Source organism: Protopterus annectens, chromosome 1.part1 (genome assembly GCF_019279795.1).
Source record: "Protopterus annectens isolate FY-2018-M chromosome 1.part1, PAN1.0, whole genome shotgun sequence".
Lineage (NCBI taxonomy): Eukaryota > Metazoa > Chordata > Ceratodontiformes > Protopteridae > Protopterus > Protopterus annectens.
The window spans coordinates 1,665,492,098-1,665,518,425 of record NC_056726.1 but is presented as its reverse complement, the minus strand read 5'-3'; positions in this window follow the sequence as shown (position 1 = coordinate 1,665,518,425).

The following is a 26,328-nucleotide window of genomic DNA, read 5'->3' as shown; positions in this document are numbered from 1 at the left end:
CTCCCCTCAAGCTTACTTAATGAAACCTAGCAATGAGACAAGACCATTAAAGATAATAAGATCTGTTACATGGTATTATTCACAAAATTCCACATTTACTTAGTGATAACTACCTGAATCCACAAAGCAAAAATTAACTCTCGTCTCTTGGATGTAGGTATATGGAGCTTATGTGTTCTAACAACCACATCAAAGATATCAGAAGATAGCCAGACAGCAACCTATATAGGGCCCCCTTTCCTCCTAATCCACAATCAGACTTCCTAATTCTAATTATATCATATCCCTTACCTACCCAGTCCCCACCCATTCACCTACTACTACCTAGCCTTAACTCTTAACATGCCATAGACAATTACCAAGTGGGTTTAAAAGTACAAATACATCTGCTTGGCAAACTAAATTTTGGAGGTACCACTGAACTGTGACTGCTGCAGTTGTGATGTGTCAACTTTTGAATTCAAAACCACTCATGGGCAGCTCTAAATGGGTAATCTTGAGAATGGGGTAAGAATAAACTTAAAAAGCAAGAAAAAAAAACAGGTCAAAGGGACCAGAGGCAATGCAGAGGTATCATAAAAATATTTTTTAACTTTTTGTTTAATTTTATAATTACTTGAAAAAGCATATTGGTGTGAAAGGTTGTGGTGGTCTTACTTTATAATAAATTTTCCATGGTATATTTGAACTGGTGCTTCTTTTTTTAACTTTTGAATTTCATATCTAAGGTTTACAATTTTGCATCATTTCTATGCCTTTCACTTATTTATTGTAATTTTTTATAGATTACATTTGTTTTACTTTATGTTTGATTTGTCTAGTAGTTGTAAAAGTAGTTATTTAGAACAACTTAGCAAATATTTATTTTTTTGTTTTCTACTCTGGCTGAGATTAAGGCTATGCTATCTGTGAGATGGATTGAGAATTAGCATTTATTACTTAAGCTAAGCAGATAAACAGATTAGGAATAAACATTTTAATCTTTTGAATATGCTGTATGGACTGATTGCTGCTGCTGTTGAGATTGTGATACTAGACACATTGACTCTTAAGTGAGCCATCTCTTCTGTATATTTGACTTTGAAGATTCCACCTCGACTCATCTTGTCAGATGGTAGTGTTACAAAATAGAAAGGCCCTCCCTAAAACTGTTAAACATCAGTTAGCCTATCTTTCATAGCTCACCAGTGTTTTACAAACTGCAGTACATACAGTACTAATCCATTTTCCTCTACCCTAGTTTTAAAATCACAAACACCTGGGCAAAACTACAAATTGCTGACAGCCTAACAATCGCATATCTTGAAACAATTTGCAATTAGTTCTTCTGTTTTTCTGTTTTGCTTCTGCTGAGAGAAGGAGCACAAGGACATTATTTTCTAGTTTTTGCACTGACAACCAGTCAGTGGAAAGACTAAACTTCGTTTAAGATCTAATTTGTGATTAGTGCTACTGTTTTGTTACCGTTAAGAGAAGGAGAATGGGAACATTGATTCTTAACTGTCGCTAATTTGGAGGTGCATATCGGCCTTCTCTGACTGGCCTGATTTTGGACAATTATGAACCGTAGCTCTCTTGAAATGCTGCTATATGTGCTATTCAGGGCACCTACCAAGAGAAGGCTACAACACGCCTAGAAGGATTCTAAGGTCCCTTAAACCCAACAAGTATGACCGCAATGTAGTGATGGTTCATGCACTAGTGATTGATTTGTGGAGCCCCACTCAGAGGAACATGCAGAAACATGTTGGAAGTCACTATGCAAGTGCTAGAGGTAGGAAAGGCACTTGAGTACCATTTTGCCTTTATCAGGTGTGATGCCTTGACTTTGTCAGTTGGCTAAGTAAATTGTGTCATTCTAAGGTGATCCAGTATGTGTCAACCTGGGAGGCGATAGTAGATAAGACTTCCTATTTAGTCAGGGTTGGCTTATACCCCTCTTACCAGGGCAGCAACATACTGATTAAATTCTTTGTTGCACTTACGTTGCATTTTATGCAGAGTTTGGCTAATACACATTCCAACATAGCAAGCTCAAGCTCATAGAGGCAGTCAGAAGCACATAGCAGGTGAATGTTAAATGGTTGCAGACTGAAATAAAAAGATAGACCTTGAGGGTCTCATTAGAGTTGACACCATCTCCTTTGTCAGTATTATTCTAAAAAAAAACACAATATTATCACTAAGCTATATTATTAACATATTGAGCCACAGAAAAAATCAGACTGAAGGCACATGTCAGGGAATCACATAGCAGGTAAATGTTACAAACATATAGAAAGGAAGTAGAAAAGTAAAAAAAAATGCTTGCAATTCTGAGTGGACTTGAACTCTTTACTCTTTGTACTGACATTCTAATAACCCCCTTTATGAACAAATGGAACCATGGAAGCAGTCAGACTAAAGTTATAAGCTTTACCCTATTTCATATTTAACAAGTATTGCAGCACATTTTTTTAAGACTAATGTCAGCTATGGTCAGTATACAGTGGACGTGACAATGACTGGACTTCATTGTTACAATACAGCAAAATTATTGGAAGGCACATTTTCTATCACCATTTACAGGAAAACTTTTGAGTTCAGTTCATGTGCCACAAGTACTCATGCCCCACATATAATACAAACATCCCTTTTTCACATTTTTTAAAGTCAGAAAAATATGTAGGGATGATGATACATCTGCATGAGAAGCATTCTTTCTGAAATAAAGATTTTTTTTTTTGAAAAAGGGTATAATGTCAATGATATAAACCAAGGGTCAATGCAATTTAAATTACTGCCTAGGACACAGACATCAGAGTGTAGGATCTATGATAATGATGAGAGACATAACCACATATTAAGGTTTAAAATTATGTATGTAAGCAATATTTGTAATCTTAAAGGAGAACCCCAGCCCAATGTCAAGTATTTTTTTTCCAAAAAGTGATTTTCCTTCCCTATAATTCAACACTAAACACATAACATACAGAAAATGCATCACTTAATAATTATGTTGGTTGGTTTATGTCCAGGCTTATTTCTGTTTGCCTTTCTTTCCTGCATTTGTCTCATTATCTGTTACATCATGAAGGCTAGTATGAGTGCTAAAGTAATTAGATTAGATCACTTATCCCAGCTACACAACCATTAAGAAAACAATGGCTCTTAAACAATGGCACTTAAATGTGCATTATCAGTCACAGATTGCAAGCATCACATCTCAGATGAAGTGTAGCCTGGAGTCTGAACAAAAGCAAGGCTTTCAAACATAGTTTTCAGATGCAAGAAAAAATTGATAGTTAGAACCACAGGATCATAGAAAGTTATTAGGCTAATGGCCCGTGGGGCCTTACAAGCCTAGCCAAATGTTACTCTTGTTATCATGATCAGCATCAATTGCCCTTGTCTAAGAGGAACATAGGAGGAACACCCATCGTGAATTTACGGCTACCCATCCAATCATCCATATTGTATTTGAAGAAGGCCAATGAGGTTTTCTGTTTGATATGAAGTGGGAGTCTATTCCAAATGTGTGGTATCCTCTGGGAGACAAATCTGTCCCCCCAGCAGGTCCTGTTGATGTCACATGCCAGAACTAGGTGTTTAGCATGAGTAACACGTGTGCCATTTTACTTGCAGATGTGCAGCATTTCCAAAAAAGCGGGGGTCAGAGATTGCCTTATATGAAAGACAAAGATCACCTGTGAGTAGTTTGTATAAAACAGAATAAAGTTACAGTGATTCCAGCTGATCCACATAGGTTAGCTGCTGAAGACCTTGAATTTTCTTTCTGAGAAACCTTTATGGTCTCTCCAATTGCTGCAGGTGCTTTGAATGGTACATGCCAAAAGGGGCATTTTACTCAATTATTGACCTAGTGTGTGAAGAGTACAGGGAGGTGATAGCTTCACTTTTTCTCGAAGCAATGCTCTTACTTATGAGGTGAGCCATATAGAATGCCCTTCTTACCACTCTGGAGACATAGTGATCAAAAGCAAGTTTGCTGTCAGCCTGAGTGCCAGATCTCTCACCAATGAGTGCGTACTTGGGGTATTATCATTGATGTGGTAATATGCAGGAAAATCGCTCTTGCTGAAAGGGATGATGATACATTTTTTTGTAATGAGTTTGAGGCTATGACTTTGGCACCAATCATTGTTTGTGTAAGATCTTGAAGCATGTTGATATCATTTGGAGATTCTATGACCGCACCCAGTTTGCAGTCGTCAGCAAACCTTTGTCAGCAACAGACCCTTGGTTTTACTTCAGAGAAATAGGTCCCAAGACTGATCCCTGTGGAACACCACTGGTAATGGGTCTGTTGCTGGAGGTGGAGTCCTCTATTTTGACTGTATGAGTTCTATCTGAGAGGCAGCGTACAACCACCTTATGATATAAGGGTTGGTGTCTAGCTGGGAGAGTTTGTCAATGATGCTTAAAAGAGAGATAGTGTCAAATGCCTTGGCCAGGTCTAGGTAGGCTGTATGCACAGATTCCCCTCATCTGGGGCCCTTGTGACTGTCTTGAAAAAGTCCACCAGGTTTAACAAGCATGATCTCCTGTTGACAAATCCATACTGTGTAGGATATAGTGTTTGGAGATTACCTATATCTTTGTTGATAAGGACCATGATGATTCTCTCCATGGCCTTGCTGATAAGGCTAGTCAGGGTCATAGATCTATTGTTCCTGGTATCAGTTGAAGCACCACCTTTGTGCAGGGGGATAACGGTGGCTATTTTCCATTCAGCTAGGATGAGGCCGGTGCTTAGACTGTGATTGAAAAGAGTAACCAATGCTGATGCTAATTCTTGTTTGAGCCCATGTAGGACTCACGCTTGGATGTTATCAGGTCACATTGATCTGCGTTTTTGGCCTTAGAGAGGGCATTTACTACCTGCTTCTTTGAGATACAAGGTAGGGGACAGGTGGAAGGGATGTCAAGAACTATGTGTGGTGGGGACAGTGGAGTGAAGTTTTAACCAAACCTATTAGATAGCAGGTGAGCTATGTCCACGGCTCACTGTATGTGTTACTATTAACTACCAGTTCAGTACAGATCTGAGCCTTACCTGTTAAGTTACAAATAGGTTCATAGGTTCATAGGTTCATACTAGGCTATCTGCCCTAGGGCATTTATAAGCCTAGCCAGAATGTGTTTGGCTTTCGCCAACCATTTTAAATTAATTTTGCTGTGCCCATTTTTTGAGGTTAGTATACTGAGCCTCTGTCTAACAGTGACACAGAAGTCATACCCGGGGTAAACCTACGATCTCCCATCCACTCATCAAGATTCCTCTTGAAGAGAGTCAATGAGGGACTCTGCCTAACCTGGACTGGGATTTTATTCCAGAGTGAAGGGAGCCTCTGGGTTATGAATCTGTCCCTCCAGCATGTCCTATTTATTTCAGTGCTGAGGTTCAAGTCTCTCGAGCATGTAGCTCGATAGGATTTGGATTTTCTGAGGTGCAGCATGTCCATTAATTCCGGGTTGGACATGGCTTTATACGTCAGGCACAGATCGCCTCTGAACAGGCAGTATGCCACTGAGTAGAGCTGGAGTTTCTTTAACCGGGCAGCATATGGCATCTGTTTGAGCCCTTTGATCCTCTTGGTGATGTACTTTTCGGGTCTTTCCAGTTGCTGCAGGTGTCTGGTAAGGTACATCCCAAAAGGGGCATTGTACTCAATTATGGGCCTGATGAGGGATGAGTAAAGAGGCACGATGACCTCCCCTGATCTAGATGTGAATCCCTTCATGATTAGGTGGGCTATATAAAATGTTTTTCTAACCACTTTGGCCACGTGGTTGTCAAATGAGAGATTACTATCAACATGGGTCCCCAGGTCCCTAATTACTTCTTCTGTACTTAATGGATTACCACCTATGTGGTAATTTGTGGGCACTTTGTTTTTGCCAAAGGGGATGACTATACACTTTTTGGTGTTTAGCTTGAGGCCATGGCTCTGGCACCAGTTGTCTGTTTCTATGAGGCCCTTTTGGAGGATGTTTGTGCCGGCTGGAGAGTTGATTATGGCGCCCAGTTTGCAGTCATCTGCGAACTTGGTCAGCCACAGTCCTTCCGTGTTGGCCTGTACCTCTGAGAAATATATACTGAACAAGAGAGGTCCCAGGACTGAGCCTTGTGGGATGCCACTTGTAACTGGTTTGGAGTCTGACATGGCTCCAGCAATTCTAACCATGTGGGTTCTGTCCTTGAGCCAGTTTGCAACCCATCTAGTGACATAGGGGTTTATATTTAAGCTGGTGAGCTTATCTATAATGCCCGAGTGGGGTATTGTATCGAAGGCTTTTGCGAGGTCCAGGTAGGCTGTGTGGACCACCTTCTCCTCGTCAATGGCCTTGGTGACTATTTCAAAGAAATCAACCAGGTTTAAGAGGCAGGATCTGCCCTTAACAAAGCCGAACTGGGTAGGATCCAGTGTCTGTAGGTCCCAAATATCTTTATTTATGAGGTCCATGATTATCCTTTCCATAGCTTTGCATACCAAGCTAGTCAGGCTTATGGGGTGATAGTTTCCAGGATCCGTTGAGGCACCACCTTTGTGGAGAGGGACCACAGTTGCTGTACGCCACTCTTTGGGTACATATCCTGTAGTAAGGCTGAGATTGAACAGTAGTTTTATGTTTGGGTTTAGCTCTTCTTGGAGTTCATGTAGGACGCAGCCCGGGACACCGTCTGGTCCCATTGATGCTGTGTTTTTTGCTTTGGAGAGGCGGCTCTTACCTGAGCATCCGAGATGTCAGGGGGGCAGCACTCTGCTGGGATAGATATTTGCCCTTTTGGTGGGGGGGGAGACGTTTGCGCTGAACCTGTCAGCTAGGATGTTGGCAATGTCTGTGGGTTTGGTGTATTTTTTGTCATTTTGGACTAATTCTGAGCATATCTGGGAATTACCACCCAGGTTCCTAACATAACTAAAGAAAGCCTTGTGATTATCCTTAGTGTCCTGTGCAATTTTTCTCTCGAAGCTGGCCTTAGACGATTTTATGAGTGCCCGTAGTTTTTTGCTAATACTGATCAGAGATGCCTTCCCTTTTTGGAATTTTGCTCTATCATTTAGTAGCTTCCTCCTTCTATTGTATAGCTTGTTTATGGCTGGGGTCCACCACACAGGACGTCTGCCTTTGGAGGATTGGTTCTTGGTTTTGTTTGGGATCGCATGATCCATGCATTCCTGAAGGTGTTCATAGAATGCGTTTATAAAGGATTCTGCGGTCTGGTCCGTATTTTCCACAGGCCCAGGGGCTTTGAAGGATTCCACCTCAGTTTTGAGGAGTGTGAAATTTGCTTTAGAGAAGTTTTTCACTGTGGTTTTTTGGGCAGGGGGTGGTGTCGGGATGTGAACATCCAGTGAGATTAGTTTATGTTCTGATCTTACCAGTGAGGGATACACTTCTGGTCTGGAGCATAGAGTCCCCATGTTGGTGATGATCAGGTCCAGTATGTTTTCCCCTCTTGTGGGAGTGGTAACAAGTTGTTCCATAGCATTTGAGTTTATAAATTCTAGGAACCTTTGGGCTAGGGTGTAGGAGCTAGAGTAATGCTCCCAGTCTATGTTTGGGTAGTTGAAGTCACCCAATATAATGATGTTTGGAGAGACCTTCATATTTTCCATTGTTCTCATGAAGACCGAGTGGAGTTCCTTGGTTAGGGAGGGTGGTCTGTAGCAGGCTATAAACTGGAAGGCAGTTTTACCCACTGTTAGTTGCACATGGATAGTTTTTGATGCTTCGTGCTGTGCCACCAACCTGGAGGTGTGGGTATCTTTGACGAATATTGATACGCCCCCTCCTTTTGTGTGTCCGTCCAAGTTTTGGGGCCGAAAAGCATGGTATGAGGTATAACCCGGTAGTGCTGGGGTGCTCTCAGGAGCCTTGAACCAGGTTTCTGTTACTGCACAGATATCGATTTTCTCCATGCTAAGGAGAGTTTCAAGTGCGTGCATCTTGAGGTTTAGACTTCTGGCGTTGAGTAGCATTACTCTTAGTTTCTTATCCCTTGTGATACCTATGGAGGTGGGTTTGTCTTTTGAGCCTTGCCTAAAAAAGGCACTATGGGGGTAGCAAGAGCCTTTGCCAATATCCGAAAGCCCAGGGGTGACAGGTGCAGGCCGTCCCTAGCGAAGCATCGGGGCTTGTCGAGCATGTCATCCCAGGCTGACAGGCATTGGATCCCCTTTGAATGACACCAATAATTAAGCCAATTGTTGAAATTGATCATCTTGTCTTCATATTGTGGCATCATTCTTGGTGAGGGTAAGATGCTACTCAATGTCAGGGTCATACCGGCCTGGGCCACATGCTCAGAGAGCTCCTCTATGTCTCTTTTCATGTAGTCCAGGGAGGTACATCTCAGGTCATTCACACCAGCATGGACAATGACTGAGTCATATTTGTACTTGCCTTGGAGTGACCTGAGTGCTTGTGTTATGTGGCGGATCCTAGCGCCCGACAGGCACCTCACCGTGACCTTCTCCTTGTTCAGCCTGGTGAGCGGGACGTCAGTGTGCCTGATGATAGAGTCACCTATTACAAGTGTATCAGGTGTGTTGTTTAGCCTTAAGGGCTGTGACTGTTCGGCACACTGCCTTTGTGAGATATGTGTTGCACGTGTTTTGTTTTGGGGTAGCGGTTGCTTGGGTGTCTGCTTTGGAGGTCTCTGCTGCTTAGGCAGATTTTTATTTAGAGCCTCCGAGTATGTTTTCGTGTGTTTATGTGTTTGGTCTGCTGTCGTGGTAGGTCTATGTGAGACTGGAATTGTACTGAGTGTGGTTTCCTTCTCCTCCTGACTGGTTACGCCAGTACTGAGATGAGAGAGCTTAGCCTCCAGTTTGGCTATATGGATATATAATATAACTGAAGAACACCTTATGGTTGTCCTTGGTTGAGGAAGCTAACTGGGATTCATACTTTGCCTTTGAGGACTTCATAAGAACTCTTATTTGCTTAGAGGAAATCAGTTTTTGTACTTACTTTCCTCACTTGCTTAGAGAAGAACAGCTCTTATACTCACTTTCCTCCCTTGTCTAGAGGAAAGTAGTTTTTTATTCAGGCATATCCAAGGGTCAGCTCCCAGTGTTCTCTCCTGTCTATCTGATGAATCTGGGCATCTTGGGGCAATGTAGCAATTGCCTTATGTACACAGACAACCCTCTCCTCCTACCACCCAACACTACAACCTGTGAGAAATGCACTTATCTAGCCAAACTGGGGGTAAAGCTCTCTCCAACCAAGACTGAACTTGACAGTTAGGAGGAGAAGGTAAACACTTGCACCACACCACACTCATCACATAGTCCCACTAAACCTACACCACCAAACTCCACACATAGAAACACAAAAACATTCACAGAGGCTCTCAATAATAATCTGCTCAAGCAACAGAGACTTCCAAAGCAGAAAACCAAGCAACCTCTACCACCCAACACAACCCAAATGACACATAGCCCACAGAATCAGTTTGCCAATAAAGCACAGCCCATAAGGCAAAACAACATACCCAACACACTAGTTATAGGTGACTCTATAGTCAGGCACACTGATGTCCCACTCACCAGGCTAACCAAGGTGAAGGTTAGTCTCAGCTGCCTGTCACGTGCTAGGATCCACCACATAACCCACACACTCAGGTACAATATGTACAAATATGACTCTGTCATTGTCCATGCTGGTGTGAATGACCTGAGATGTACCTCCCTGGACTACATGAAAAGAGACATGGAAGAGATCTCCAATCTTGTAGGCTAGGCAGGTATGACCCTAGCCCTGAGTAGCATCCTGCCATCACCAGAATGATACTGCAGTGCAAGGACAAAATGATTGACTTTAACAATTGGCTAAGCTTCTGGTGTCATTCTAAGGGGATCCAGTATCTTTTTACCTGGGATGACATGGTTGACAGACCACGATGCTTTGCCAGAGATGGCCTGCACCTGGGATTCTGGATACTGGCTAAGAGTCTTGCTGCCCCTATAGTGCCTTTTTTAGGCAAGGTTCAAATGACAAATTCACCACTGCAACAGGAACAGGCAAGCAAAAGCTGAGGTTAATGCTACTGAATGCTAGAAGTCTAAATCTCAAAATACACTCACTCGAGGCAGTCCTTAAAATGGAGAAAATCGATATCTGTGCCCTGAGTGAGACATGGTTCAAGGCTGTAGAGAGCACCCCTGCACTACCAGGCTGTAACTCATACCACACTTTTCGGCCATGTAACCTGGACCGGAACACCAAAGGCGGAGGTGTGTCCATATTCATTAAGGATATCAGCACCTCCAGGCTAGTTCCACAGCACAATGCATCCGAGGTTATCCAAGCACAAACCCAAAAAGAAACGCTGGCAGGAAACACAGAAAGAAGCTTTAATGCATGAAATAAAATCCACAGAATAAATCCAATACACACTCTGAAGCAAACTATAACAGAGCTGTAATTAACCACAAGTAAGCACTTTCATCTCCAAGAGAGATTTCTTCAGACTAATGGTTATAACACACTGCTTCTCTTAAATACTCTTCTCAATTACTGAGCAGCATTCAATTAATCATTCCAATTAAGACTTCAATTCAATATTTTGATAAAAAAATATATACATATAATACTATATTGTAATTAAAATAGGCCTAATGTTTAAAACCCTTCCTTTTTAAATACATAATAAATTCCTCTCTATTATTAGTCTGAAGAAATCTCCCTTGGAGATGAAAGCGCTTACTTGTGGTTAATTACAGATCTGTTATAGTCTGCTTCAGAGTGTGTATTGGATTTTTTCTGTGGATTTTATTTTGTGCATCAAAGCTTCTTTCTGTGACTCCTGCCAGCGTTTCTTTTTAAATTTGTGCTGTTGTTTTGGATCGTGCTGCTTTGTTTATTGGTGTTATCCAAGCACAACTAATGCTGGGCAAAACTGCAATCCAAATTGTAGCTTGCTACAGATCCCCAACCATGCCCCAGGATTCCCACTCCTCTTTTCTTGATATACTGGAAAATATCAGGGTTCAATCAAACACCTTAATAATGGGCAATTTCAACTACCCCACCATTAAATGGGAAAACTACTCATGTACCAACTCCTTCGCTCAACGCTTTCTGGAATTTATAAATTACAATGCCCTGGATGAACTTATCCACACCCTCACCAGGAGCAACAATATCTTAGACCTAGTCATTACCAACATGAGTGACCAGTGTTCCACACCGGAAGTCAACTCCTCGTTGGTCAGATCCGACCATAAGGTAATCACCCTAGATATCTGCATCCTGCCCCCACCCACCATTAAGGAAACCATGGTAAAAAATTTCTCCAAAGACAACTTTGTGCTTCTTAAGACAGAAGTAGCAAACTTCATGACATGCATGCAGATGGACAATACAGTTACAACTGCTGAATCCTACACCAATGCACACTATAACCACTTACATGACTGCATGGAGCGTGCTATCCCAAACAGAACCAAACGCTATCTTCCAAAAAAGGAAGACAATCTGGTGGTCCCCTGCCATACACAAACTCTACAACAGAAGGAAGAAACTGTTGCAAAAAAGATTAACATCCCATGAGTGGAGGAGTTCCCTGGTCAGCATCAGTAAGATAATGAGATCCCTTATAAGAGCCTCCAAAACTAGCTACGAAAACAAAATCACCCCTGATTCTAAGGGCAACCACAAAGCATTTTATAGCTATGTCAAGAATCTCAATGGCAACACCCAGATCTGCTCTGAGTTACAGCACAATGGCACGAAAATTACAGAACCAACTGATATTGCCAACATCCTGGCAGATAGGTTCAGTGCTAACTTTACTCCCCCTCACCCCCTAAAGGGCCCATATCTATACAGGAAGAACGCAGAGTCCCTGTAATCACATCTATGCAGGTAAAAGCTGCACTCTCTAAAACCCAAAACACAGCATCAATGGGACCGGACAACATCCCAGGCCTCATTTTATACAAACTTCAGAATGAACTGGCTCCCCATCTAAGCACCATATTCAATCATAGTCTCACGTCAGGCTTTGTGCCCACTGAATGGAGCACAGCAACAGTTATCCCACTCCACAAAGGGGGAGCAACCACTGATCCTGGGAACTACCACCCTATTAGCCTGACAAGCCTGGTCTGCAAGGCCATGGAATGTGTCATCATGGAACCCATAAACAAAGACATTGGTAACCTCCAAACTCTGGACCCCACCCAGTTCAGGTTTGTGAAAGACAGATCATGCCTCCTGAACCAGATCGACTTCTTTGAGGCAGTCACCAAAGCCATAGATGAGGATAAGGTGGTTCACACAGCCTATCTTGACCTTGTCAAGGCTTTCAACACCATCCCCCATTCTGGAATTATAGCTAAACTCACTAAACTAGGTATAAATCCCTATGTCACAAGACGGGTTGCCAGTTGGCTCACTGACAGAACCCACATTGTAAAAGTTGCAGACTCCAAATCTGACTTCAAACCAGTGACAAGTGAAGTACCACAGGGTTCAGTCCTGGGACCTCTCCTGTTTGCTATCTACTTCTTTGAAGTACAGGCTAACACAGAAGGCCTCTGGCTAACGAAGTTCACAGATGACTGCAAACTAGGAGCCATAGTCAGGTCCCAAATGATGTGACATCCTACAGAAGGGCCTCACTGCGACAGATGCCTGGTGTCAAAGGCATGGCCTCAAGCTCAATGCCAAAAAGTGCATTGTCATTCCCTTTGGTAAAAACTCTGTACCCATGAACTACCACATAAACGGCAGTCTACTTAACGCCAAATGTGTGATAAGAGACCTTGGGACCCAGGTGGACAGTAGTCTCTCCTTTGATAATCACATCGCCACAGTAGTCAGGAAATCCTACAATGTGGCACCCCTCATCACAAAAGAGTTCTCATCCAGGAAAAAAGAGGTAATTGTTCCCCCTCTACTCGGCGCTCATTAGACCCATTATAGAGTACAACGCCCCTTTTGGAATGTACTTCACAATACATCTGCAGCAGCTGGAAAGGCTACAGAAGTACCTCACAAAGAGGAATACTGACCTCAAACAGATGCCCTACACTGACCATCTCAAAAAACTCCAGCTTTACTCTGTAACATATTGCCTACTCTGAGGAGATCTCTGCCTAACATATGAAGCTATGTTAAACCCAGAGCTGTTGGATATGCTACACCTAAAGAAATCCCAATCCCTCTGAGCTACATGCTCTAGGGACCTAAACCTTGTCACCACAATAAACAGGACATGCTGGAGGGATAGATTCCTGTCCCAGAGACTTCCTATACTCTGGAACAAGCTACCCATCTATGTCAAGTAAGTTCCTCATTAGCACTCTTCAAGAAAAATCTTGATGAGTGGATAGGAAATAGGAAATACATCCCGGGGATCACTTCTGTGGCTCTGCTTGACAGGGGCACATGACATTAACTTTCTTGGGTGGCATAAGCCAGGGAACCTTGTTGGCTGGGCTTACATAGGCCCTTGGGCCGATAGCCTAGTACCTACCTATGAACCTATTTAAGCTGAGGAGGGAGTGCCTTCAGTTTAGAGTCCACTTCTTCTTAATCTTAGACAGCAGTTTCTTCCTTTTATTGTAAAGCATGTTAATGGTGGTTGTCCACCAGGCAGGTTTACTTTTCCTTGAAGAGCTTGTTTTGATCCTAACACGTACTGCCGAGTCAATGCAGTTATACAGGTGCTTGTATAGGGAATTGGTGTAGAACTCGGCATAGTTATTGGTTCCGTCTGAGGGGAAAGGTGCAATGAAGCTATTTATACCATCCTGTAAGAGGTTATAATATGCTTTGGATACTTTTTTTAGTCTAGTTGTTGCTAGGCGAGGGTCATTTGTGGTCAGATCTCACCAGGGATGAACTCACAGTGGGGGAGCTACAGTGGTCTCCCATATTTGTAAGCACCAGGTCCATGACTTTGGCACCTCTGGTGGGGGTGTTAACTAGCTAGTCCAAGGCACTGGAGTTGACAAAGCTGAGGAACCTTTGGGTAGGTGAGTTTGAGCATGAGTAATTCACCCAGTCAATGGTAGGGTTAGTTAAATTCACCCAAAACTATGGTGTTAGTATGTATCTTGATAGACTCATTGATCCAAATAGGCAGACTGGGTATCCTAATTCATAGAGGGGGTTCTGTAGCTGGCAATGATTTGAATAGGTGTCCTACCAACAGTTAATTGCACCTGAAGTATCTCTAGAGTGTCATACTGTTTCATCAATCTGGAGGTGTATTTATCCTTGATGAATATTGATACACCACTTCCTTTAGTTTTCTTGCCTTCAGTTTGTGGTCTAAATGTGTGGAAGTAGGTGTAACCTGGTATGGCTAAGGTGCTCCCCACAGCCTTGAGCCAGGTCTCTGTGACTGCACAAATGTCTGCAACCTTCAGGGTGAGGACTGCTTCCAGTGAGCGCAGTTTCATGTTAAGACTCCTAGAGTATAGCAACATGACCTTGAGGTTGTTTTTGGTTGGTATTTTTATGTCAGGAGTTTTGTCCTTGTGACACTGCCTAAAAAGGCACCATGGGGATGGCAAGAGCCTTAGCCAGTAGCCAAAATCCTAGGGGTGACAGATGAAGACCATTCTGGCAAAGCATTGATGTCTGTCTATCATGTCATCGCATGCTGACAGATACTGGATCCCCTTAGAATGACACCAAAAACTAATCCAATTATTGAAGTCAATCATTTTCTGTTTGTATTGAGGCATCATTCTAGGTGAAGGTAAAATGCTACTTAAGGCTAAGGACATACATGCCTGAGACACATAGTCTGAGAGCTCACTCATGTCTCTCTTCATATAGTCCAGAGAGGTACTTCTGAAGTGGGTCACACCAACATAGACTATGACAACCTGGGTGCCCAAGTCCCTCACAACTGATTGCAATTAATGTGATAATTTGTGGGGATGTCACTCTCTCCAAAGGGGATGATGATGCATTTTTTGGCATTCAGTTTGAGGCTATGTTTCTGGCACCAGTCATTAGTTTGGGTGAGACCTTCTTGGAGGATATCCACATCGCTAGGAGAATTCAGTCATCTACAGACTTGGTCAGCCATAGCCCACTGGTTTTTGGCCTGCACCTCAGAAAATTACTTCCCAAACAAGAGAGGCCTCACGACCAATCTCTGGGGTACACCACTCATTATGGGTCTACTGCTTAAGGTGACTTCCCCTATTTTTATTAGGTGGGTTGTATCAGTGAGTCAGTTTGCTACCCATCTGATAACATACAGATTGATGCCTAGTTCAGATAAATTATCTATTGTACCCGAGTGGGGAACAGTATGGAACACTTTTGCCAGGTCAGGGTATGTGGTGTGCACCATCTTCCCCTCTTCCATGACTTTGATGACTGTCTTGAAGAAGTCGATCAAATTTAACAGGCATGACGTCCATTTATGAAACCAAACTGTGTGGGATCAAGTGTTTGGAAGTTGCCAGTGTCCTTCGTAATGAGCTCCATCATAATCAATTCTATGGCCTTGCAGATCAAGCTAGATAGGCTGATGGCTCTATAATTCCCTGCATCAGTGGATGCTCCACCTTTGTGGAAAAGGATGACAGTGGCTGTCCTTCACTTGGCTGGGACGAAGCCGGCAATCAGGCTTTGGATGAATGGGGTGCCTAATGGTGCTGCAAGTTCCTGCCTACATTCATATAGGATGTAGTCTGGAATATTATTGGGTCCCACGGAGGCTGTATTTTTTGCCTTTGAGATGGCAGTGATGACTTGTTCCCTAGAGATAAGCCGAGGGGGGCAGGTATTGGGATTGCCCTGATATACTGATGGAGGGACAGACTGGTGAAGTTTTCACTGAACCTGTCTGTCAGCAGGTTAGCTGTATCTACAGCATTTGTGCATGTGGTGTCCTTGACCAACAGTTCTGAGCAGATTTGATTGATTCCTTTGAGATTGCAGACATATATGAAGAAGGCCTTATGACTGTCTTTAGCACATGTGGCAAATTTGGACTTGAAGTTTGCTTTGGAAGATTTCACTAGTATTCCTATTTGCTTGTTCAGGCTAAGGAAAGATTGCTTCCAAATTAGTCCCCTTATTTATTTATTTGATGTTTGTTTACCTGGATGGTCTGTATTGGTATATACCCATTTTCAGCAGAGACCTAGGTTGAAAAGCTCCAGAGACAAAATCATGGTTTACATAGCAATGACATGTAGACATTTATACATTTATGTTACTAAATACATATTGACAAATATTTACAAGGTTTGAATAGCATAACAGTAGTTTAGGACTAAAAAAGTAGGTTATTTAAATAGAAGTATCAGAAAACAGAACTCATTATAAATGGAGCCACCTATACTGAGCCAGAAGATATAGCAAACTTCCTGGCTGATAAATTCACCTCCAACTTTACTCCTCTCTCCCCCTCAACCTTCCCTCAGGAAATATCATCAAATATAACTTACCTTACTATTACTAGGGAACAGGTCCTTAATGCTCTCTCTAAGACCAAGAACACTGCATCAATGGGCCCAGACAATATCCCAGGATGCCTGAAATAGCATGAAACATGACCTATCAGGGCCTCTCAAATTACTATTTAACTGTAGTCTCCAAACAGGTTTTGTGCCTCATCTATGGAGAAAGGCAACAGTCATTCCTCTGCACAAAGGTGGGCCATCTACAGACCCTGGAAACTCCAGACCCATAAGTCTCACTAGTCTTATTTGTAAAGCCATGGAAAGAATTATCATGGAGATGATCAACAGCGATATAGAAAACCTCCAGCCACTGGACCCACCCCTGTCTGGTTTTGTCAAGGGCAGATCATGCCTACTCAGCCTGGTGGACTTCTTTGAGAAGGTCACGAAAGCAATGTATTAGGGCAAAATCTTTCACACTGCCTACGTTGACCTGGCCAAGGCATTTGACACAATACCCCATTAGGGCATTGTTGACAAATTGAAGAGGTTAGATACAAACCTGTATGTCACCTGGTGGATAGCCAACTGACTCACAGATAGCACCAAGAAAGTTAGAATTAGAGGGTCCACCACTACAAAGAGGCCAGTCCCAAGTGGAGTCCCTCAGGGATCAGTCCGTGGACCGCTCCTTTTTGGCATTTATGTTTTAGAAGTCAAGGCCAATGTCAGTGGTCTCTGGCTGACAAAATTTGCAGATGATTGCAAATTAGGAGCTGTCATTGAATCTCACACTGACACAAATGTTCTCCAGGAGGGGCTGACACAGACAAATAATTGGTGTCAGAGCCATGGACTAAAACTAAATGCCAAGAAATGCATAACAGTATCCTTTGGGAAGTAATCCATCCCTGGTAACTATCATATTGACAACATATCCCTTAGAGTTGACCCAGTAGTCAGGGACTTAGGGACACACATAGATAGTAATGTAGACTTTGATCATCTTGTCTCCATAGTGGTAAGGAAATCATTCTATGTTGCGCAACTTATAAACAGAAGTATGGCATCTAAGTCTAAGGAAGTCATTGTCTAAGGAAGTCATTGTTTCATTGTATTCGACATTCATCAGACCTATCACTTAGTACAATGCCCCCTTTGGTATGTATCTCCCCAGGCATATCCAGCAACTGGAATGTCCACAGAGTTTCCTCACTAAAAGATAACAGGGTATAAGTAAAATGTCCTATGCAGACCGTCTCAAGGCCCTATCCTTGTATTCTGTCTCCTACAGGCTTTTGAGGGGAGATCTATGCCTGCCTTACAGGATATTGTCAGACTTCAGTCTGCTGGACCTCCTGCATTTCCACAAAACAAACAGCACCAGCATTACCCATTCTAAAGACTTATACCTTGGCTGTGATATAAATAGGACCTGCTGGAGAGATAGGTATGTATCCCAGAGACTACTCTTTCGATGGAACAGGCTTCCTATCCATGTGAAGCAGAGTTCCTCCCTAACCTAATTCAAGTGCAAATTAGACAATTGGATGGAAAACCAGAAATTCTTCTCTGGTTTGGCACCTATATGTCTCTAATGCACGCAGGTAACCTATAAATGGTTCATCTCCCAGGCTCATGCTTACACTTATTAAGGGTATCAGAACTTGTCAGTGATTTGAGATGCATGGCTAGGCTTAAAAAGGCCCTTGTGGTCATTAGCCCAGTAAACACCTATGAACCTATAATAGAATGGACACGATAAATCCAGGTATGCAAGATTTGACTGGCCTTATGCACAGGTATTAGAGAAATACTGCTAGTCAAGATTATGTAAGTCAAACAATAAGAGAACAATGATGAAAGTTTGCTTATAGAAGTTTATAACACAGATGTGGAAACACGGGAAGGAAAGTAGATCTGAGCTTGCAGAAAGGTAGAGCATGTCTAACCTGGTGTAGAGCATGAGCAAAGCCATTCATGTTTTATGTAGTTTTTTTAGATATAATTTGAAGGATTGTAAGGATGTTACTTTTTGTATGGTTTTAGGGATAGAATTCCAGGCTTTAGAGTTAAGAGAGTACCCTGTTGATTTGATATATTTTTAAACAGCAAGTTGTATTTGGGCATTAGATCACAGTGGTTGGCTGGAGGAATATTTTTGTAGGATTGTATTTAAAGCAGTACAAGTTGGGGAATAGATAATAATCTTAAGTGAGTCTTTTGTAGTATTGGAGGTTTTGAGTGGTTTTGCTCTTTGCTAATTTTGCCAAGCTTTGTCTCTGTCCTGCATTAGCTTTCTTGTAGTATTGATTAAACAAGATACATCATTTGTTTTTATTCTCTTATTCCTTTGAGGTGTTATTTTTGTTAAAAATATTGAGGAATATTAAGTTAACTTTCATTACGGCATCATCTAAGAGAAAGGAAAGATTTTAATATATTCCAGTTGAATGATGAAGGCATTGCATTAAATATTTGTGAGTTAAAGTTAATTATGTTACGGATGGTTTTTGGAATGTTTTTGGTTCATAGGCAGGGAGATGGTTGCTGAAGGAAATAGATAAGAGTTCCAGATGCAAGAAGTTTATTGGGTCAGACACAAGAACCCCTTCAAGTACAGAACAAGAGTATTTGCTAAAGTAAGTTGGATTATGTATATGTTGTTTAAAGCCAAATAACATGATACTGGATTTGTGGTATTATATGTGAGTTCAAGTAAACTAATGCAAATTTCTCATAGCATTATTGTTTCATAAGGTATAATGCTTGAGGGTCAGTGTAGGATTTCTTCTACTGTATTAATATTGTCACCAACGGGAATATACAATGTAATAATACATATTTCCATTTGTTTGTTTAGTCTCAGGAAAGTAATGAGTGGTTCATATGTGCTAAATCATGATATGGGGTTAATTTGTAGTAGTTTCAGTACAATAATGCAACACCTCCACCTTTCTTTTGTTGTAGTCATTTCATGTGATATTATAGCCTGATGATAGTATCTCAGCATCACTGATGTTGGCTTTAGCTCAGTTTCAGTTATGGCTAGGATACTGGGTTTATGAAAGCCAATCCAAGCATGGCTTTTAGTGATTTTATTTCTTATACCTCTAGCACTGACACTAAACAATGTTGGCAGGCTAGTATGTGATGGGGGTCATGTAGTTTGATCTGTGTGATTTATTCCATTATATTTGTCAAGTGTGTTGGCTGTTAGACCTGGAATTGGGATGGATATCACCATCACCTAGGACTGATCTGAGATAAAGTAGCATTTATTGATACTTGCATGGAGATGTTTTGCAGGAAGATATGATTTTTAGCTATTTTGAAGGTGGACTAGTTGTTTCATCATAAATGAGTGGAGTGTAATGAAAGAGGTGATCTACTATTCTGGGGGTATCTGTAGAAATTGTTGGATTGATTTCTCATACTTCGACACTGAATTACAGTTATTACTTTAAAAAGAACAATTAAATAATGTACTTTTTCAAGTCTGTCACTAAAATATTCTTTAATTTTCTGTAGCAGAAATGGCCACTAATGAAAATCAAAGGAAACAGAAATTTAAATTTAGTTTATGCTGACATCAAAAGTAGGCCGTCACAGTACTGTTGCAAGTGGCGTAAACCACAGTAAATGGTCTTATCTTTATAAGTATTTCTCTCTGTCTCTCTCTACAATGACATCAGGAAGATGAAAACGTTACTATAAAAACATTATGTTATACATGGCAGTCATCTTTCAGGGCATTTTGATGTATCAAATTAGAAAATAAGAATAACCACGTATTTGATTCAGAGACATTGGTAATGCAGACAAGTTCGAGATATGCTGAAAAACGGGAGCACTTCACAATGCTGAAATCCTGAAAGATCGAATTTCATATGGCCGAGACCATATGATCGAACTTTCGGAATCCCGACATTGTGAACAGATCTCTGTATACAGCATGGAATGGGAGATTTCCCTTTTCCTCACTTTAATGCAATCTCGGAGTTGGAATATTTAAGTAGCGGAGGTGTGGGGGTGCATGGGGCTTGCCCCCCTGCAGAAACATTTAAATTGTTTGTTTGGTTTTTTTTTTGGATTGTTTCAGAATTTTGATATTCTGAAACATTGGTCATATGATCTCAATCATATGAAATTCGATGTTTCGGAATTTTGAGATTTTGAAGTGAATCCATTGAAAAACATATACTTTTCAGTTTTTGTGTGCATTTCTCCTTCTAACATCGTTTACAGAAATATTAGAAACTACTTAGTAATGACCCCTTTTTTGCCATATAATACTTGAGAGAATCAACTTTTCTTTTAAGAAGGGAAACATTTGGGACAGCAACTAGCTAGCTTTAAAAGAGAAAATGGATTGCAACCATTTACTGTATTATTGCATTGTTTAGCCTGTTTTAACCAAAAAACAAAAAACAAAAGAAAAAACAAAAAATACTATCTTGTTTGCACATTTCCCCTCCTTTACTAGCTAGTATAGTCCAGATCCCAGGCTTTGCTGGTTTCAGGTCTTTATTTTCTGTGTTCAGAGCTATCCAGACCTTGCTGTGGTAGAGGGAAGTCCTACTGCTTACCAGTGGGAGTGGTGAGCATTGAACTGCCTATCTAACACTAGAGGAGTGGTTTCCAGCTCTGAAATTGTAATTGTATTAGCCATTTTGGGCTGATTCCTATCCCTTTCAACTTTCTGGTTTAAAAACATGTGGGTTTGCGCATTTTTTGCATTGTGCAGCACAGCGGGGCTACGGTAAAACTATTCCAGGTGCCAGAAAGTCTGCTCTTCAACATTTTCCTTAGAACTAGCTGTTTTTTCAGTAGCAGCACTAAAATCTGAACCCATATGACTAGCACTCACTCTAGAACCTGCCGGAAAGCACTAGGAAGCCTTAAACTGATACAAGCACTCAACTCTCCTTGTTAATAAGGAGAAATTAATTGGAGGCAATAAACAGCCTATAATTGCAAAGTACCTTGCAAAGGTAAGGGAAAACAGCTCTTGTACTTTACAAAAAAAGCACATAAACAGGCATGTCCAAGGGTCAGCTTCAAGTGATTTCTCCTGTCCACCTGGTGAATCTGGGCATAATGGGGCAATGCAGCAACTGTCTCATGTACACAGACAACCCTCTCCTCCTACAACTCAACACTACAACCTGTGAGAGATGCACTTACATAGCCAAACTGGAAGCAAAGCTCTCTCCAGCCAAGACTGTGCTAGACAGTCAAGAGGAGAAAGTTAACACCTGCACTACACCTCAAGCAACACATAGCCCTTCAAAACCCACACCATCAACACACATATAGCAACACTAACCCCACATATGCAGAGGCCCTTAACATTAACCTGCCCAAGCAAAAAGGACCTCCAAAGCTGAAACGCAAACAAACATCAGTCACAGCCAAAGTGACACATAGCTCACAATACCAGTGTTGCATGCAACAACAGCCCCTAAGGCAAGACAACGTACCCAACACTTTAGTCATGAGTGACTCTATAGTCAGGCACACTTCCCACTCACCAGGCTGAGCAAGGAGAAAAGTACAGTCAGCTACCTCTCAGGTGCAAGGATCCACCACGTAACGCATGCACTCAAGTCACTCCACAACAAGTACAAATACAACTCTGTCATTGTCCATGTTGGAGTGAACGACTTGAGACGTACCTCCCTGGACTACATGAAAAGAGACATGGAAGAGTTCTCGGATCATGTGGCCCAGGAAGGTGTGACCCTAGCACTTAGTAGCATCCTGCCTTCACCCAGAATGATACTACAGTTGCTGTTGTGTCTTTTGGCTTTTCCTGGTTAGGGGACGCCACAGCGGAACTCCAGTTCACTAATGATTGGCAGTAGATTTTTATGTGCCAAGTTGCCAGCTCTGACGCACAACCTTCAGCGAAGGTACGCCCATTCATGCATGTCTCTACACATAAGATACTCTAGCTGAGAATCAAACAGGACAGTATCTCACTGTGAGGTGACAATGCTACTGCAGCACCACCACAGAATGATACCACTGTATAAGGACAAAATGATTGACTTCCACAATTGGCTAAGCTTCTGGTGTCATTCAAAGGGGATCTAGTATCTGCCTGCCTGGGATGACATGATCGACAAACCATGATGCTTTGCCAGAAATGGTCTGCAACTGTCACCCCTGGGATTCAGGTTACTGGCTAAAGCTCTTGCCACCCCTATAATGCCTTTTTTAGACAAGGTTCAAAGGACAAAATCACCACTGTAACAGATACAAGCATGCACAATCTGAAGGTAATGCTACTCAATGCTAGAAGTCTAAACCTCAAAATGCACTCTCTCGAGGCACTCCTAAAAATGGAGAACATCGATATCTGTGCCGTAACTGAGACCTGGTTCAAGTCTCCAGAGAGCACCCCTGCAATACCAGGCTACAACTCTTACCACATTTGTCGTCCACCAAACCAAGACCGAAACACTAAAGGTGGAGGAGTGTCCATATCCACCAAGGATATTCACACCTCCAGGCTAGTTGCCCACTACAATGTATCTGAAATTCTTCAGGTGCAACTAACACTAGGTAAGACTACAATCCAAATTGTAGCTTACTACAGATCCCCCACCATGCCCCAAGATTCTCATTACACCTTTCTAAACATACTGGAAAATATTAAGATACAACCAAACACCCTAATACTGGGTGATTTCAACTACCCTACCATTAACGGGGAAAAGTAGTTGGGTACCAACACCATTTCCCAACGGTTCTTGGAATTCATAAATTCCAGTGCCCTGGATCAACTAATCCATTGTCCCACCAGGGGCTCCAATATCCTAGACGTGGTCATTACGAACATGGGAGATAGATGCTCCACACCAGCGGTCACTCCCTAATTGGTCAGGTCTGACCATAAGCAAATAACCCTTGACATTCACATCCCCCCCCACCCCCCCAGTAAGGAAACCACTGTAAATAAATTCTCCAAAGCCAACTTCATGCTCCTAAAGTCAGAAGTGACAAACTTCATGGCACCCATGCAGATGGGAGCTGAAAGTTTGACTGCTGAATCCTACACTAAGGCACTGTACGAGCACATCCACTCATGCATGAATCGTGCCATCCCAAATAGAACCAAGATGCTCTCCTCCAAAAAAGGAAGCCAATCTGGTGGTCCCCTGCCATAAACAAACTATACAACAGAAGGAGGAAACTGTTGCAGAAAAGAGGAAAATCCCAGGATGCAAAAAACTCCCTTACCAGCCTCAGTAAGAAGCTGAGATCCCTCATAAAATCCTCCAAAGCTAGTTACGAAAATTAAATTCCCAAAGATTCCAAAGACAACCACAAGGCATTCTATAGTTATGTCAAGAATCTGAATGGCATTGCTCAGATCTGCTCTGATCTACAACAGAATGGCATTAAATATACTGATTCCCAAGAATATTGCCAATATCCTGGCAGATTGATTTAGCGCCAACTTCTCCCCCATCTCACCCCCTAAAGGGCCCATCTCAATACCAAAAGATTGCCAAATTCTGGTAATCATGGCCACAGAGGTAGAAACCGCACACTCTAAAGCTAAGAATACAGCATCCATGGGACCAGATGACATCCCAAGTGTGTACTACATGAACTACAAAATGAACTGGCACCTCACCTAAGTGTCATGTTTAATCTTAGCCTTACCTCAGGCTTCATGCCCACTGAGTGGTGCACAGCTACAGTTATCCTACTCCACAAGGGGGGATCCACCTTGGATACCGGGAACTACCGTCCCATTAGTCTGATGAGCCTGATCTAAAAGGGCATGGAACACATTATCATGGAACTTATAAACAAAGACACTGGCAGCTTTCAAACACTGGACCCCACCCAGTTTGGGTTTGTAAAGGGCCAGTCTTGTCTCCTGAACCTAATTGACTTTTTTTTACTCATTCTCCAGAGCTGTGGAGAAGGGTAAGGCAGTCCACACAGCCTATCTGAACCTCGCCAAGGTCTTCAACACCATCCCCCACTCTGGAATCATAGATAAACTTACTAAGCTGGACATAAATCCCTATGTCACTCAATGGGTTGCCAACTGGCTTAATGACAGAACCCAGACTGTAAAAGTAGCCTACTCCAAATCCATCTCCAGACAAGTGACAAGTGGAGTACCTCAGGGTTCAGCCCTGGCACTGCTCTTGTTTGGCATCTACTTCTCTAAAGTACAGGCCAACACTAAGGGACTCTGGCTAACAAAGTTTGCAGATGACTGCAAACTGGGAGCCATTATTGAATCTCCAAATGATGTGGATATTCTACAAAAGGGACTTACAGAAATAGATGTTTGGTGACAGAGCCATGGGCTCAAACTTAATACCAAGAAATGTATAGATATCCCCTTTGGGAAAAAAACATGTATCCATGAATTACCACATATGTGGCAGTACACTAAACACCAGAAGTGTGATGAGAGACTTAGGGACACAGGTGGATATGTCTCACCTTCAATAACCATACCGCCACAACAGTCAGGAAATCCTTCTATGTGGCACACCTCATCACTAAATGCTTTTCATCCAGAAAAAAGGATGTCACTGTCCCACTGTACTCATCCCTCATTAGACCCATTATAGAATACAATGCCTCATTTGGTATGTACCTCACAAGACATCTCCAACACCTGGAAAAGTCATATAAATACCTCACTAAAAGAATCACAAGTCTAAAGTTGATGCTCTATGCTGACCATCTAAAAAAATCCAGGTATACTCTGTGGCATATTGTCTACTCAGAGGCAATCTCTGCTTAACATACAAGGCCATGTCAAACCCTGAGCTGCTGGACATGCTCCACTTAAAGAAATCCCAATCCCTCAGAGCCACATGCTCCAGGGATCTAAACCTTGTCATCACAATGAACAAAACATGCTGGAGGGATAGGTTCCTGACCCAGAGACTCCCCATACTCTGGAATAGACTGCCCATACATGTCAAGCAGAGCACCTTCTTGGCCCTCTTCAAAAGGAACCTTGACGATTGGATGAGAGATAGGAAATTTACACCAGACATCACGTCAGTAACCCTTCTAGACAGGGGTCCACGGAAGTAAATATTGTGGGAAGAAATATCCGAGGAATTGTTTGGCTAGGCTTGTATAGGCCTTAGGGCCATTAGCCTAGTACCAACCTATGAACCTATGAACCAGACGTTTCTTCTATGTCATTGATTGCATGTTTTCTTTGGGACAATGGTGTACTTTGTCCTAAGGTCTATAAAATATTTCTTCACTTCCATCACTACCTTTCATACATGTAAAACACAATCATTCATTAGTTGTCAGTCTAGATGGGTAATATACTAGTTAGAGTGCCTTTGTGGTTACTTTTACATGGGTCAAATTTCATGTCCATTTAAACAATGGATTTCACTATATATGGGTGACATCAACTATAGAACAGATAGAACAGATACGAGTCCATTGTTTTGACATTTAGTCCAGCATCCTAAAGTCATATTAGCTTTGCTTTGTATTGATTCCATTAAAGGTGGACATTATACTAATCCTTATAAACATAAACAAAAAAGATATAGGATTCTTCATTTGCATGCAACCAACTCCACCATTACCCAGATTAAATGATAAATATATATATATCTATATATCTATATATATATATATATCTATATATATCTATCTATATATATATATCTATATATATATATATATCTATATATATATATATATATATATATATATATATATATATGGGATCACTACATAGTCTCGAAAGTTTGAAATGCTGAAAAACTTCTGAGACTATATAGCCAAAACCCCTAATTACAGAAAGACCAGAAGCGCGAATTTCAAAATCCTGATCATCCGGAGTTTGATATTCGCGCTTCTGGTGTTGTGGTATGGTGGAAGGTCAAGTAAGTATCTATGTTTAAATGTGTTG